Source organism: Leiobunum rupestre, chromosome 10 (genome assembly GCF_980474605.1).
Source record: "Leiobunum rupestre chromosome 10, qqLeiRupe1.1.hap1, whole genome shotgun sequence".
NCBI classification, from domain to species: Eukaryota; Metazoa; Arthropoda; class Arachnida; order Opiliones; family Sclerosomatidae; genus Leiobunum; species Leiobunum rupestre.
In genome coordinates, this window is record NC_143393.1 from 54,825,476 (window position 1) to 54,842,496 (window position 17,021).

The following is a 17,021-nucleotide window of genomic DNA, read 5'->3' on the forward strand; positions in this document are numbered from 1 at the left end:
AAAATGTCAATTAGAAAGTTGTAGAGCGTTAACGAAAACCTAAGTATACCGTTGGTTCTATGAAATTAGACCAATTTCTTATGAATAAATACGACATGAAAAACTGACAAGTTGCTCAAGCTAAAATACACTATCATTCTTTTTTGATTCGGTAGTTTTTTCTGGAAATCACTTTATCATACATTTATTATTACATTTTTATCATACATTTATTATTGTATTTTATTTAGAGACTAACCTTATTTTACAAGACAGACTTGCACTTGGTCTTTCAACGGTATGGTTTGGAAATGTACAACTAAGACTTCGTACATACGTTATTTTCGCTGATCAAAGTCGTATAAATATTTTCCTATCGACCCAATGACATTTGTAATTTTAGATAGAGCTTAACGCCTTTGATTGACAAAACATACCTAGCGTGTAATAGTTGTAAAAAACCTTTTCCGTGGAATATTCAGAAATCGTTGAAATTTTACTAATTATTGTTTGCGTAAATTGGTTTTTCAAAAACAAGTGTTACATTTAATTGCCAGGTCCTTATTCATCAGAAGACAGTTTTTCTTATATCAGCTTTATTTTTAAAAAAAACAAACAACATTGCAGCTGATGGATAAATATTGGAAACAACTTTGTAACATTTTGTTTTTTTTAAATAAAACTTATATAAGAAAAACTGTCTTCTGATTTAACACATGCTATTAATACGGACTTGGCACTTAAATGTAACACTTGTTTTTGAAAAACAATTTACGTTAACAATAATTAGTAAAATTTCAACGATTTCTGAAATTTTCACGGATAAGAGTTTCTTTTATAAATATTTCACGCTAGGTATGTTTTGTCAATCAAAGGCGTAAAGCCCCATTTTCATGCTCGCTGGTAGCGGATAAAAATCGTCAAAATTCGCTTTCGCCACTCTCAAGCGTGAAAATAAAGCTAAAATATCTGTTTGAAACAGATCGACGCGGAAAGTGAAAAAGTGTATAGCTGAAGCGGATTTTGACGATTTTTACCCGCTACCAGCGAGCATGAAAATGGGGCTTAAAGCTGTATACAAAATTAACAAAAGTTATTGGGTCGATAGGAAAAATATTTTTTACGGATTTGATCAACGTATGTATGAAGTCTTAGTTGTACATTTCTAAACCATAACGTCGAAAGTCCAAGTGCAAGATGTCTTGTGAAAAAAAGGGTAGTATCTTTATGAAATGTAAAATGTTTGATAAAAATGTGATAACAAATGTATGATAAAAATGTAATAATAAATGTATGATAAAGTGATTCCCAGAAAAAACTACCGAATCAAAAAAGAACGAAAGTGTATTTCAGCTTGAGCAACTTGACACTTTATGCCGTATTTAGTCATGAGAAATTTGTCTAATTTCATAGAACCAACAATATTCTTAGGTTTTCGTTAACGTTCTACAATTTTCTTTTAATTGACATTTTTCATCTAGCACCTAGTGGTGAAAAAATATATATTTTTTTAAATTGTGAAAACATTTCCAGAATTAGACGAAATTTTACTGATACATGTCCCCGGTATACTAACTCGACCGTAAAAAAGTCAGCGTTCTAGCTACAAAAGATTTTGAAATAAATCGCTGGTCCGAAATAAAAACCCTATATATCTAAAGTGACATGACTAGATATGTTTGATTAAATATGTATATGTTAAGTATAAGTACTTCATTAGTTTTAAATATGCCTATGTAATTAGATTAGATAATAAATACTAGTGATTAAATCTTGTAGAAGATGGCAATTTTTAAATTTTGAGTTGGCAAAAATTTAACTTATCCCCCCCGATCCAAAGTCCTTCGCTACGCCCCTGATTCCAATCTTTTACTTTTATTGTTCTATGAGACCAAATTGTTTTTTTCGATCACTCTCCCTTTAAGGGAGTTGGTTGGAGGGGTGGAAATTAACGGCACTGCGTGCGCGTCAAAGAGTTCTATCGAATGCGACCAAATCTCTGGACCAACTATACAAACTATAAAAGTTCGCCAAGAAGGCGATAATATTATTTTGTGCCACACATAAAAGACTTCGATAAGAAAGTGCCACACTTATTTATTACTTCTGACCATACACGGTTTCGATAAGAAAGTGCCACACTTATTTATTACTTCTGACCATACACGGTTTCGATAAGAAAGTGCCACACTTATTTGTTACTTCTGACCATACACGGTTTCGATAAGAAAGTGCTTCACTTACTTATTACTTCTGACCATACACCGTTTCGATAAGAAAGTGCCACACTTACTTATTACTTCTGACCATACACGGTTTCGATAAGAAAGTGCCACACTTATTTATTACTTCTGACCATACACGGTTTCGATAAGGGGGTCGAAATTGTGCCCCCTGTTTACCTGACAGACCTGAAACTGGCCATCGGGAAAAGTTGTGTAGCCCCACACTGTAATTCAAACTTCCCGCCACGCCCATGTCACCCTTCGTGAAATTCCACTGGGTTGGGGGCGGGGGGGAGGCGAAGTTTAAGGTTAACTTGACCCTAAAACGGCGTAAATATACGTAAAATAACGCGGAAAAACGAACGAGAATTGCGACAGCTTAACTAGACAAATCCCCCCCGTGACGCTAAAAGCTACTAGAAGTTCCGAGTACATTTTGTACAGAGCGGTGTGACTCGGTTGGTAAATTCGTCGGTATTAGAGATCACGCGGCCAGCGACAATCTGGGTTCGAGTCCCGGCGCCGACGTAAACACAAATTATATTAATTACTTTTCGCAGCTCCATCTACCGTGTCGTTGCTTTTCCACAACAAACACTTAACGACAATCCGCCCATTGCAATAGTCCCACTTCGATATATATATCTCAATGTGAAACTAAAATACCGGTTTTGGGGGTATGAAATTTCTGCGGTAGAGGGCTGGCTCGTCAGTTGTCTATACGATAATGGCGGCGCCCAGTAAACGTTTCTAAAAAGAGTGTATAGATAATAATACAAGTGAAATGGTAGTAAATAAGTACAGTATTGTTATTACTAGCTTAAATGTTTTAGTTTAATAGTATCATATGTAACATAGTTACTCGTGAGTGTTCCTCTGTTTAACATCTCTGTATTAAAAATTTAAATGAGAACTTGTTTCACTGCCACCAAAGAAAATACAACACTAATTTCGCGTAAAGCTGGTTTTAACTTCCTTCCCTCCCCGCCAGAACTACTTTAGAAGACTATAAAACCGTCATCGACTGGGAAGTGACGTCAATTACGTCATATCCTTGCAACAAGGTCTCATTAAGAAAAAGTTCTTTCTGGCACACTTATGATAAAATAAGTTACATATGATAGTATGTAACCAAACTTACCTCTTTCTCGTTTTGGAAACAAGTTGTTCCTATTTTAATAAAATAAATTCTATTAAAAATGTATTATTTTAAAAAGTGTTTAACAGTTGAAGTTCTAGCGGTCTATTAAAAGGCTGGCGCTATTTCTGAGGGGGGGACAGTTTTTCCCCTTAGGTGCCACCGCCACCGATTATTTACTGCAAATCGGCGCGCCACGCCGCCGACGAACTAATTATCGTACCCGCCGCCGCCGTTAAAAATTGGTTCGGCGCTATGCTCTAGTTATAATGCTATTTATTCAACGTCAATCTAACTTTCGAATACAAACGGTGTTGAAATTTTTACGATGTTTCCGATTGTATGTGATAAGATCCATATTTAGTCACTGAATAGTAATCATGATCCTGATTCAACTATTTCTAGTGGTAGAAACAAAAACGTCAAATGATGTTCCCACTAGGTGAAATAAATTCTGAATTGTGATTCTGAACTCCTCAGTACACTTTTTCCCAAATTCGCATCTCGAACTCGAATTCAATCTCCTGGAGGTTACGCTACCCATTCCAAAATTTGAACTATTCTAGAATTTGCATCGACAAATCAATTTACGGGAATCTTCTTTTTGATTTAGAAATGAATAATTCGTTCGATTTAGCTTAAAAAAACTGAACTTCTTTCCCCCGAACAAAGCCTTAGCAGATCTCTAGAGCCACGATCGTATCAACGAATTGGGGAAAGCCTACTCAGAAGGAACAGTTTCTAATAACAGATCACAATGCGAAAGCTTCGAACGTATTAAAATATATTATCTGATATTATACGGGCTGAAGCTAACGGGTGAATTTGATGCGAAAAAAATCGCGATTTTGCCCAACACTACTTGTGTTTAGAGATTTTATGCCTGAAAGAAAAATTCCGTAACTTTTTCCTAACTGGCAAACCGTTTTCTTATTATGGTATTTTGTAGTCTGCTTATCTTTTTACCTGCTGGGAATATTTTTTTATTTTTTCTAATAATTTGAGGTATTCAAAATTTAATCTGGAAAAAAAATTGCTTTATTGGGACACCATATTTAACCTCTGTATGTAATTTCATCGCGATTGGTCAAGGACTTCACGTGATCACAATTACCGCACCCCTCTATCACACTTGCAACGCATTTTGGGTGTAAGTGTGATCAGTAACAAAATTAAATTAAAAATGTATTATTTAAAAAACTATTTATTTGATATTAAACTTGGTTGCGTAGTTGTGTAGGATAAAGTGGCCAAACAAGGTGTCCACTAAAAAATTGAACCAGGGTGAATATCTCAAAATCAGTGTTGGGCACCGCTCATCTCATTGTAAGCGGATTTGTTATTATGAGCGAAAATGACCGGTAAAATATCTTATTAAAAGAGCGCAAAACAAAAATGAGAGGAGCGAAAATTTAACCGCTCAAAAAAGAGCGCAAAAATAAGAGGCGAAAATTTTACCGCTCAAAAAGAGCGGAAAAATAAGAGCGAAAATTTTGGCGCTCAAAAAAAGAGCGGAAAGAGAGGAGCGAAAATTTTACCCCTCAAAAAAGAGCGGAAAGAGAGGAGCGAAAATTTTACCCCTCAAAAAAGAGCGGAAAGAGAGGAGCGAAAATTTTACCGTTCAATAAATAAGACGTGAGCGTGAGCGGCTCTTTGACGAAAATGCCCAACACTGTTCAAAATCTAATTAAGGTACGAATTTGAAACATGGTCGCATAGAATGTATAAGGGGAATACCTACTATGAAAATTTCGAGGTCATTCAAAAATTAGAAAGTTGGTTCCAATTAGAAAAGTATTCCCTGTCACGTTTTAGGTCTGAATAGCTTGAACCTGATCGGATTTTACCAATAGGAAGTCGAGAAAATCTTTACTAAAATCACAACGATCGTAAAAGGAAAATTGCAAAAAGCGCTAATAACTCGAAAACCGGTCGTGTTACATTATCGAAATTTGCTAGACAAACTCACCATGGTGGGATTCTTTAAAGTTGATAAAATTGAATGACCTTGAAAACGCAATTCTAGGTCGTGAAAATATTATCTCGCGATAGATTTCAATTATAAAAGTGCGTATCACCACATTCTCGTCCAAGTAGCTTTGAACAATATCTTCAAGGACATTCGAAAATGACCTTAAGTTTTTGGTAAATTTTTACCCAATTTGAGTAAATTTTGGTAAAATTTGAATAGCGAAAATGTAAAAGATGCAGACGACGTGCGTGGAATGTTATTACATTTACCTAATTTGTAAAGAATTTTATTGTGTTTACCCAATTTTCGTTCGTACACCGGGCTATAAATTCTGACAAACTGTGGGTAGGAGGGGAACGGCAGAAAGAAAACTGGTTCAGTGTAAGCACGGCTGAAGGTTTCAGCCAGGATTTGTGCATTTTCGGCTAGGACGGAGATGACACGCTGCCCTACGCTGAGGTCAGGGACTTGGGAGTGTTTAGTATTACTACCGATAGCGCGGTAGAAAGATCTCTTATTGTCTTCGAAGTTGTTAGTGGCGGTATCAAGGTGCCGGGTACGGCCCGTGCGTAGAGCGAATTGGACCATGGCACGTTGGTGTCTGAATTCTGAGGAGTTGGCAGGGTTTAGGTGTCTCCTACTGCGACGGTAGCGGCGTTGAGTATTGCGTACGAGTCGTTTCACTGCAGGAGTGACCCAAGGGAGGTTAAATCTGGTGATGATAGTCCGCACCGCCATGTGTCTGAGGCCCGATGCCGAGAGAGCACATTTCAGTATTTCCCAGTTGGCGGATAGAGTGTTGCCGTCGAAACTCAGTAATTGCATGTTGAGGGCTATTGCCTCAGTATCAGCTTTCCCGATGGCAAGACAAGTGCGAATGGGCAATTCGTGGCTGAGGGGGAAGGTTCGCGTTAGTAATTTTCAAAAAGTCATGGTCACCAAGCCCAGAACTGTGAACCACGTCTCTGACCACCCTCGCGGGAGAAGAGAGCGCCAGGTCAAGGATACTACTACACGTTAAAGTAGTACGAGTGGGGCTTAGCACGTGCTTCGTGTAATTGCAGGAAAGGACCGTATTGAGAAATCCGGAGTCCAGAGTGACGGGAGTTTGTAGCAGAAGCCAGTCAATTGATCGGTAGTTGAAGTCGCCCACTATTAAGATGCCAGACTTGCCCTTAGAGAGCTGTTCCAGTAACGCGTTCACACGAGCAGAGTACGACCGCACTGACGAGGGGGGCGGTATACACAAGCAATCCTTAAACTGGAGGAGCCAATCACTAGGCGCACCACGACAGCTTCGACCGAGACGTCAGTGGTGACAAGGTAGGATTTTACGTGATTAGACCGCCACCTTTGCGGTTACGATCGCTACGATACACGCTGGAGTCCGAGCCGAAAATCTCCGATGAATCGATCGATGCATTGAGGTTGGTCTCAGTGAGCGCTACAATAGCGGGTCGGAGGGCCGCTAAGTAACCCTGGAAATCTGAGATGTTGTTCCCTAGCGATTGCATATTGGAGTAGAGTATGGTCGTGGGTTCCCGTAGAGCTGAAATCGTAGCAGCACTTCGTCTGGAAGGGCGAGACGAAGCTTCACCTCCGCACAGTCCAATCTAGATGTCCGCTTCCCAGCTGAACGGGTAAAGGTCAAGGTCGACACACTGGGTTTGAATGGTCGCTTGGAAAGCGGTAAAACCGGCTGAGAGGCTGTTAGTAGGGGCCTTCTGAACTTTGACGGGGACAACGCCGAGGGTTTCTAGGTGCTTCTGGGCCATGTCCTCGGTAGCTGCTTCATGGACGTGTGATATTTGGATAGTGCGCACGTCCTCGGCAGCAAGGCCACGGGTCGCTGCATCAGTGCTTACGCCCCTGGCGCCGGAGAATGGATATTTGAAAGCGAAGCGTTTTGCCACTTCGAAGTAAACGCCAGGAGGCTAAAGAGAGCCATCTATAACCCACTGTAGGTGGGCTTCCGCTACATCAAATAAACCGATTTTGTATCGATGGCCTCGTTGGGGGAGTGTGTGTATTGAAAAAGGCTCGACGCCATGTTTAGAGAGGTGAGTCAGCAGATCCGGTTTCTCAATTGAGGGGTGCAGCCGCGAGAGGAAGATCGTAACCCTATGGTCAGCGGCTAGTAGGCTGGACCCAGATGCCCCAGTAGAGGTGCCGACAACCAGTCTGGAGAGGGCACGAGGCGGAGGCCGAGTTGTTAAGGGGGGGGGGGGGCACTTCGGCCAGGGCTACCCTTAGCTTTCGGTTTGGTAGACCGCTTATCCACGACCAGTTTCCACGGTGGGAGCGTCGGAGCTGGTTGCTTGGAAATGGAGGCATAATGGACGTCCGAGTTTTGGAGCATCCAGGGTGATAAGTGAAACAGCGGTAGGGTTGACACTGGTAACTACCCCTGTAGTGCCGGATTTAGGAACATCTGACCCAGTTGAGAGCGCCTTGTTAAAGGCAGCAAGTATGGTGTCTGGGAATGGACCAGTATCACTGACAAGCTCGGATGGAACTCTGGTACGTTCTAAGGCCGTTACCCGAGCAGTTAGGGATGCACACGACTTTTCCAGGGCAGAGATGTAGCCAAACAGCGGTGGCATGGTCGTAGTACACGTATCACAAGTCCAGACCCAGTGTGGTTTAGTGATATTTTATGAGCAATAATATTATAAAGCATAACATACAATAAATACTTAAGAAATCAGAATATATATGATTAACCGTTTCGTTGAATCCCACATTCAACACTCGCTGATAGGTCTACATTACGCCCGACTTTGAACCAAATCGCCAATAAACACCTCGGGTACTCTCCTTGTAAGTTTTGTCCACCTTTGACCGCTGATACTGTACAAACTATAGGAGCTAGGGAAACTTGGCAGTAGACAATTTTGCTCCTTTGACCAAGCTTAACAACATGTTTCAAATTGAAAAACAATCTGTCGAAAGCCAAATCCCATAGAAGAAGTGCGATGTCCTTCGAAGAAATTTAAACTTACAATTGTGTTGTCGAAACTGGTACATTTGTACTTTTCGGTACGATTTGAAATAACCAGGTACAAAAGTACATTTTTAAAATTTTAAGGATAGTTTTAGTACGGTAAAGAATTTTGAGACATTTTCCTTCGAGGTCTTTCAAAACCGTAAAAAACGGAAAAAGTATGAGAAAAACGACCCTAAAGAAGCTCCTGACTAGGTTAGATTTACAATAATTAACATAATTAGACTTTTGAGACTCACATGTTCAAAGTTACCAAAATTTGGTTGTACCACATTTCAATTTAAAATTGAAACATTTCTGAGAAAAAATAAAGTTAAGTACCATCTATTAAAACTTGTGGGCATTAAAAATATACAGAAATAGGTGGCACCCTGTTTTTCAAAGCCAAAGTACAAAAAGTACGTTTTCGTATTCTATTCAGAAAATACCTAGCGGCAACACTGCAAGTTACAAGTAGCTCGTACCAATAGGTCTTCGAGTAAACATAATGACGCGAATCTCGGACCAAATGGATCTTCGGGTGAGAAACTAAACAAAATAAAATAGCCAGAAATTACAACGGTAGACTGGTTTCGTCCTATTTGTAACTCATCAGTCAGTGCGGGAAAACTGGCTTGCGACTATTACTCCGAAAAGATAAACTAAGCCTAAACATTAAAAATTTCAAAACGCGTAACTGATGATTTGCGCCTATATTTTAACTACTCCAATTTTATTTAATCTGCGTATAAAATTAGAATAATTAATATATATATATATATATATGGTGGAATAAAAAATAACCGAAATACGTTGAAAAAACAATATAACATGAAAAATTCTATAATATAACAAAAAACTCAAATTGTAGTTAAGTCTAAACGTAATAATATCTCCATAGTGTACCCTACGATATACCAAAATGTATTAATACGACCAAAATTGAGCCGTAAAATCTACTTATATTGGAGATTATAACGGTTTTTTTTAAATTAGAAATGTAACTTAAATTCTCAACGTTTCTCGAAAAGCGGGGGTTTATTTTAAAAAACATTGTATTTTCCATCGAATGTTTTTAAAAAAAAGAATGAAAGACAAAATGCCAGCGGATACCCGGCCTATAATATAGTCTTACTGAAATTTAAACTTACAAATAGCTCGTACCAATAGGTGTTCGAGCAAACAAAGACGCGAATCTCGGACCAAATGGATCTTCGAGTGAAAAACTAAATAAAATAGCCAGAAATTACAACGGTAGACTGGTTTCGTCCTATTTGTAACACATCAGTCAGTGCGGGAAAAATGGCTTGCCACTATTACTCCGAAAAGATAAACTAAGCCTAAACTTTAGAAATTCCAAACCAGTGAATCATGGCCGGGTGAATACAACGCTTTTATCGGAGCGTTTGCTTTCTTGAACAACGGTTTTTTTGTGACCAAGGTTTAGCACGAAATATATAAATCTAATAATGTTAGTAGGCATCTATTCGATAGAACAAAACTAAATGAAGGTATTAATCACTTACCTACCTTTATTAATGTAGTATGACTTATTTTGTAGTAGTTGAAGTATTTCTTTTACGAATTACGAGTAATTTGTTTTGAGAAATAATGCGAATTTCTTCGTAGATATCTAACAGAAAATTGTAATCCCAAATCCAATGCTGCTCTCCGTCTCTCTCTACGGCAACGCAGCGTATGTGGCGCCACACCGGAAAAAAACTAAATTTTCAAACTCTAGGAATATTTTCAAACTCTAGGAATATTTTCAAACTCTAGGAATATTTTCAAACTTTAGGAATATTTTCAAACTCTAGGAATATTTTCAAACTCTAGGAATATTTTCAAACTCTAGGAATATTTTCAAACTCTAGGAATATTTTCAAACTCTAGGAATATTTTCAAACTCTAGGAATATTTTCAAACTCTAGGAATATTTTCAAACTCAAGGAATATTTTCAAACTCTAGGAATATTTTCAAACTCTAGGAATATTTTTAAACTCTAGGAATATTTTTAAACTCTAGGAATATTTTCAAACTGTAGGAATATTTTAAAATTACCTATCAATTTAAAGAATCCTATTTATTTTAATAGACTTTCTATAGATATTTTAAAGCGTTTCCTAGTTATTTTAAGAGAGACGTTTCCTATATATTTTACGGACAAAGAATATTTTTCGGCCAAACGCGGGAGAGAAAGCAGCACTTGTAGTTTCCAATCGGAGAGTTGAGTGTGAACACTGTAAAGGCGAACTCTGATGGTACTTGTACCGTTGATGGGCTGGTTCTTGTACCGTTGATGGGATGGTTCTTGTACCATTGATGGGATGGTACTTGTACCGTTGATGGGCTGGTTCTTGTACCGTTGATGGGATGGTTCTTGTACCATTGATGGGATGGTACTTGTACCGTTGATGGGCTGGTTCTTGTACCGTTGATGGAATGGTTCTTGTACCATTGATGGGATGGTACTTGTACCGTTGATGGGCTGGTTCTTGTACCGTTGATGGGATGGTTCTTGTACCATTGATGGGATGGTACTTGTACCGTTGATGGGATGGTTCTTGTACCATTGATGGGATGGTACTTGTACCGTTGATGGGATGGTTCTTGTACCATTGATGGAATGGTACTTGTACCGTTGATGGAGTGGTACTTGTACCGTTGATGGGATGGTTCTTGTACCGTTGATGATGTGGTACTTGAGCCGAGACCCTAAATTTTCTTGAGGCGAGAAAACGTAGAGGTTAAGCGTTCGAGTTCAATTTGGTATTAGGAGACCAGGTTTTCCAGTGGATACCCGTAAATCAGATCGCTTAGTGAAGACTGCAGACTCGGACACTAGATCTTTCAGTGAAGGCTATTCATCAACGGTAAAAGTACCACCCCATTAACGTTACAAGTACCACCCCATTAACGGTACAAGTACCATCCCATCAACGGTACAAGTACCATTAGAGTAAAATATATAGGTAACGTCCCTCTTAAAATAACTAGGAAACCCTTTAAAATATTAATAGAAAGTCTATTAAAATATATAGGATTCTTAGGTAATTTTAAAATATTCCTACAGTTTGAAAATATTCCTAGAGTTTGAAAAATTTTCTAGGGTTTGAAAATATTCCTAGAGTTTGAAAATATTCCTAGAGTTGGAAAATATTCCTAGAAGTGTTAAAATATTCCTAGAAGTGTTAAAATATTCCTAGAATTGTTAAAATATTCCTAGAAGTGTTAAAATATTCCTAGAAGTGTTAAAATATTCCTAGAAATGTTAAAATATTCCTAGAAATGTTAATATATTTATAGAAATGTTATTTAGTTTTTTCCGGTTTGGCGCCCCATAGCAGCGCGAGCCAGAATATAAGTATTTAGCGCCACCTTTTCTTCATGTTTAAAAAAAAATCGTATGCTAGTTTTCGAATATGAAAATTTCTTTGCTTAATTTATTGGCCCATTCTTGAATAGGACGAATACTCCTCGTCATAACTTCACTTTAGAAAAATAGTTAGGCCTAGTGTGTAAATTCATAAAATTTAATGTTGTTTTTACAAGTCCAGAAATTTTAATAATGGGAAGATACTGTTGCTATGATAATTGTCGTAGCGACTTTAGGTGCCATAAGGATATAGTTTTTTGGAAGGATTCCTCCATGGCATTACTGTTGAAACTTTAAAACAACATCAGCACGTTTATAATTTACATTTTGTGGATGGTAAGGGATCCTCCAAGGAAAACCCTTTTCCTAAGAGACTGTCCAATGAAGTAGTTCGAGACTCATTACTTTGGATAAATGTTAACAAAAATGTGAGTAAAAACTATTCTAAAATGGAAATGGATATTGAAGCTACTCTGACACCTTCAAAACTGGGAACTCTCATTAATAGAAGTACACCTATACTTGTAATATCTCTGCTTTTTCAAAATATTTTTCTAAAGAGAAAAATATTGCGATGCGAAATAAGTAAATTTTGTCTAGTTCCTACGCAGTGTAAATGTGTAATTTGTACATTTTACAAGCCCATGCGGTGGAAATTGTAAAATGTTTGGTTTTGCGTAGGTACATACTTAATTTTATGCCAAAAATAGATACTTTTCTCGTAGTAAATATATAAAACTTCTGCTAACAGGTAATAGTTATTGTAGGGAGCTGTTGGCTCAATCGTGTGGCATGCAGGGCTTGCCACCACCCTCCTACGCGTTGTAACACGGTCTGCTGAATTAAAGGCTTAAAAAGTCACTTTATGACTTAGGCCTAAGGTGGTGCTTTGGGTATTAGCCTAGCTGATTATTATGAGAAGGAATTCTCATCACATCATGGACAAATCAAATCAGATCCCAACAGAAAACGTCCGCCGTATTTGCGAGGAAAGAGCTAATTCTTAGAGCGTGAGGGGGATTCGAAGCACCGCTAAAAATTGTCTCAACTTAGTCATTTTCGCTAAGGAGAAATAAATACATCCTTATATCCTCTTAGGTCTTAAAAGAATAAACAAAATATCAGGTAGGTTCAAAAAGAATTCAGGAAGAGGAGAGGACAATGACATCTTGGTAGGAGAAATAATAAAATTGTCTCAGCAGCAGGCCGCCATATTCTCAGTTATCTTTACGCTTCCTGATCGGAAAAAGCCATGTAGCGCCTCTATAGACCCGGTTGAATCAGGTGCGCGGAGAGATCCTCTGGCACCCGCTGCTCGCTTTCCTAGTCAAAGGCTGATTCGTACCATCTTTAACCGGTAGAGGACGCGAGGCCATTTGGAAGGGGTTATTAGGCGTTCGTCTTCCAGCGCCCGGAGATGAAATATTCCAGTATCAATTGTTAATAAAGGCAGCGAGGTGGATCAACAGAGATCAGAGAAGAACAGGCTTCTGGGACCGCGAATGGCCGATCAGGCTTGGGACTTTATCGTGCTGTGGTGGTATGTCGTCGGGGTGATCTATGTAGGTACTCTTTGATCATGATAGAACACGCCCGTTGTAACGCATAAAATCAATAGCCTTAATATTTAATTTAAACATTCACATTAGTTCACTTTTCTCACATCCTTAACTTTACGACTCTGGGTATATGCTTAGAGTCATTTCAAAATTCTCAGGAAAACATCCCCACAACCCTTCCCTGCCTAGACGCTGGCCGTCTAGCTGACAGGTTAATGGGGTTACCCCCTTTCTAGATCCCCTCTCTATAGAAAGTCGTTCTGGGACCTCTGGCCACGGTTCCCCCTTCGCTTTCTTCTTGCCGTCCCGCGGCACCATCTTTATTGGGCTTAGCGACTCTCCCTCTCTTACCTATTGTTATTTTCTTTAAAGTAAGGACCATTTCCCATAAATTTTACCCAAAACGTTGAGGTTTGCCTATCTAGTTGCCAATACTTTATTTTTGTATGTTTTATTTTACTCGCGAGAATTCGTGGGAATTCCACTTTTAATTTAACAGGGCGACCTAATTGGGATCGCCCTGTCAAAACGTTTGCGTCCATATATGGTGAACTTTTATAATTTATGGTGGCCGCCGCCCTGGCGCCACTTTTGACATTTCTACGGACAAGTGATGCGCGGGTCAAACCTTTGATGACGCCGGACACTGTGGCTGATCCCACGGTCAGGGATTGGTAGTTACTCTTTCCCGGGCTTTTCTCAGAGGTCATGATTGGCCCGAATTACGGACGATCTCTAAGACCACGTTGCGACCTGGTTTAAATACTCGGACTTAGACATTTTTCAAGAATATAGAACTCTGGAAGTCAACCAGAGGAGACGACCTCCAGATATAAAGATCGGAAAGTCTCAAAACTAAAATTGGGACATAGTCCCAGTACGGGTCGCGAAGACCGCTCGTTTTAAAAACGCGTGAACCCGATTTCGCGATAAAGAGTCGCCATGTGTACATAATATGTGAGTGCGTGATTCTCGCTAACCGACATCGCCAGTTCTTCCATCAAGGAGCCTGCAGCATCCACCGTCTCTGGACCATATCGTAAAACATTTTTTATTTTCATTTATGATATCAATTTTGTATTTCGATTTATATTTGGCTTCAGGCTAACTGGCGCCTTAATATGACGCCTTTGGCATTATTGGACGTAGTCCTCCCTTTTATTTTTCTTGTGTGTTATATTTCGCCCATTGGGCAATGTTATTCTTAAATCTTTATTAAATGTTTTGTTTTACTTGGAGTAACCATATAACTAGTATCATTTTTAATTAAATTTTTGCCTATAGTCTTGAGAAAACCTGAACAGTCATATCTCAGAGGTCGCAACATTTTGGCTAGAATTGACAATTCAAGTTTTAATTCAACAGAAATTAGTGGTAAGTCAAACACTGATAGAGGTAATTTGAGGCCTTAGTGTATTTATTATAAATATTTTAGATGAGGCTGTTTCAACTGAAGTTAATCGAACTTCTTTTCAATCTCCATCTACAACCATGATTCCTACTGGTGGGTATTATTATTATACATTAAGTTATGAGACATTTGGATGTATCATTAATTAATTAACTTAAACCCCTTATTTTTAGATAAAATGGGACAGTCTTCGAAACCAATATCAGATGATACTCCTCGCAAAGCAAAATTGAAAAAGAAGATTAGGGTGAAATCCACTTTACTAAGCCGGGTCAATGGAATTTTTGTCACTTTAACACTGGAGGCATAACTGATCCAAGATACATAGATGATATTTTAGAAGCTGTTGGAGGTACTGTTATTTATTTAATAACAGCTGATGGAAGTATTGAATGTCAAGACATACCCGAAGAACAAAGAGGACTATCTTAATTATGCTGAAATAGCTACTATTTTGCATATATTAGCAAAGAATGGCAGTATCTATATTGAAAAGGCTCTCTTCAAAGAAAATTGCATTTCAAACCCCTTTAAGCAGCAAATATTGCAATGCCGTCAGTTTTTTTAAAAAATTACAGGAATTTTTTCCCTGACTGACAGTAAAATAGTTTTTGACAAACGATAAAAAATTAATCACTGATTTAAAATTTCATGGATCGCGGAGCGCATAGCCATGGCGAACTGTTGGAGATGAGCATCGCAAAGATCATGATGTTCTTTAACATATGTTAAAATCATAAAGGCCAAGTTTCTAATTACACGTTCTGACTGATTGGATTGTGGGTGGTATACGGCAATAAACCGTTGCTTAACTTCTAATGTTTCTCATTTGTTCAACTGTTCATAAGGCCAACTACTCATTCAGCACCTTGTCTCGAACAATTAATTTGTCAAACTGGTCACCCAACTACTCATTTGCCCCCTGCTCCTAAGCCCTACTGCTCATTCTGAAGCCTAATAACACTAACAATAGTATACCTACCATTACCTAATTTACTGAACCTAGCAAAACTAACCTAAACAACCGTAACTAACCTATTTAACCTAACCATGGACGAAATGACCTAACCAACTGTTCATAAACCCAACTATTCATTTGTCCACCTGAAATGAGAAGTCTGAAGTCAGTCATCTGAGTCAATTAATCTTTGACAGTTGGAGAAATGATATATAATACAAATGAGTGTTTGCTACCCATAACCTCTTGGATTTATTTATTTATTTATAGGTTATCTACAAAGCCTTACCCTGCCCATTTTAAACCATTGGAATAAAGTAAAGAAAACAACGAGAATGAAAAAACTTTGGACCGAATAAAATGCACTCTCCAATACTGTAAAGATCAAAGAAAAAACTACCTATATAAATTCAACAAATATCATAATTTTGGCTTCGTCACAAATACACTTTGCGTTTGGGAGTTTTTATGAAAGATTTTAGTGAAAAAATATTATTTAACTAAACAATTACCAAAAAAACCTCCAATTATATAATTATAATCTCCTTTAAATAATTTATGTGTAAATTACATAAAAGTAATAAATTTATTTTGTACTTGCATTAAACCATAATGCAAAAAAAATATAAAAGTGGAAATATTTCTGATTTATATAATATAATTTAAACGAAATTTTACTAGGCCAATAACATAAATTCTATGTTACTTATGATAATATTATAATTTGCCGGAATGGTGTCAGAAATTTTATTTTAGTTTCTTGCCTCGAAACTACGTGGCGCTGGCATTTTAAAATTGTCAATAGCGACCAACAGATGTCAGGATTTTTAGTTCTTTGCCTTGATACTAGGTGGCACTGGTGGTTAAAGTTGTCAACCTTTTTGAAGGCCTGAGAGTCCAGTCTATGTAGCGATAGCTTATATAGTCTTTGTCCAAAACTTGGGGAAAATGCTTATCGCCGCCCCTGTTTCAACCAGACAGTCTCGGAAACCATGTTTAAAACCAGTGAGGTTCTAAACTTAATGTACTAAATATAGACCTCGGTATCTTTCCTGAATTGTTTTAGAAATGTAAAACGTCTTTCTGTAAGACCGACGATAAATATCCAAAACCCTAGCACGAAGTAATTACAGTCATGACGGTGTAGTTTTTCCTACACTCTAATTTCCTAAAAAACACACATTGAAGGGTTGAAATGTCAGCATAGGCATACTGTGCATCCTCTAGTACTAGGCCTCGATGTGGGTAAATTATGACCACTCGAAAAACCAAAACGCGACCCTAAGTTGTAACTTTTTCATTTCAGTAAGTAAATTATCAAATAAGACTAATAATATCATTCAATTTAATGAAATATAAATTATATAAAACATTATGCATTGTTATAATACATTCTAAATAAATTAGATCAAACAATTA

At 38.0% G+C, this 17,021-nt stretch overlaps 1 long non-coding RNA gene across 2 annotated transcripts; it reads left to right on the forward strand.

The window, feature by feature from the left end:
• The first annotated feature begins 14,516 nt into the window (after positions 1 to 14,516).
• Positions 14,517 to 16,079, forward strand: LOC149926224 (uncharacterized). 2 transcript variants are annotated; one of them, XR_016477000.1, is made up of 4 exons: positions 14,517 to 14,607; positions 14,669 to 14,737; positions 14,818 to 15,423; positions 15,873 to 16,079. It is a non-coding gene; the product is annotated as an uncharacterized LOC149926224 (long non-coding RNA). The 2 variants fall into 2 exon arrangements; XR_016476999.1 differs by having other exon boundaries at positions 14,818 to 16,079.
• The last annotated feature ends 942 nt before the right edge of the window (positions 16,080 to 17,021 follow it).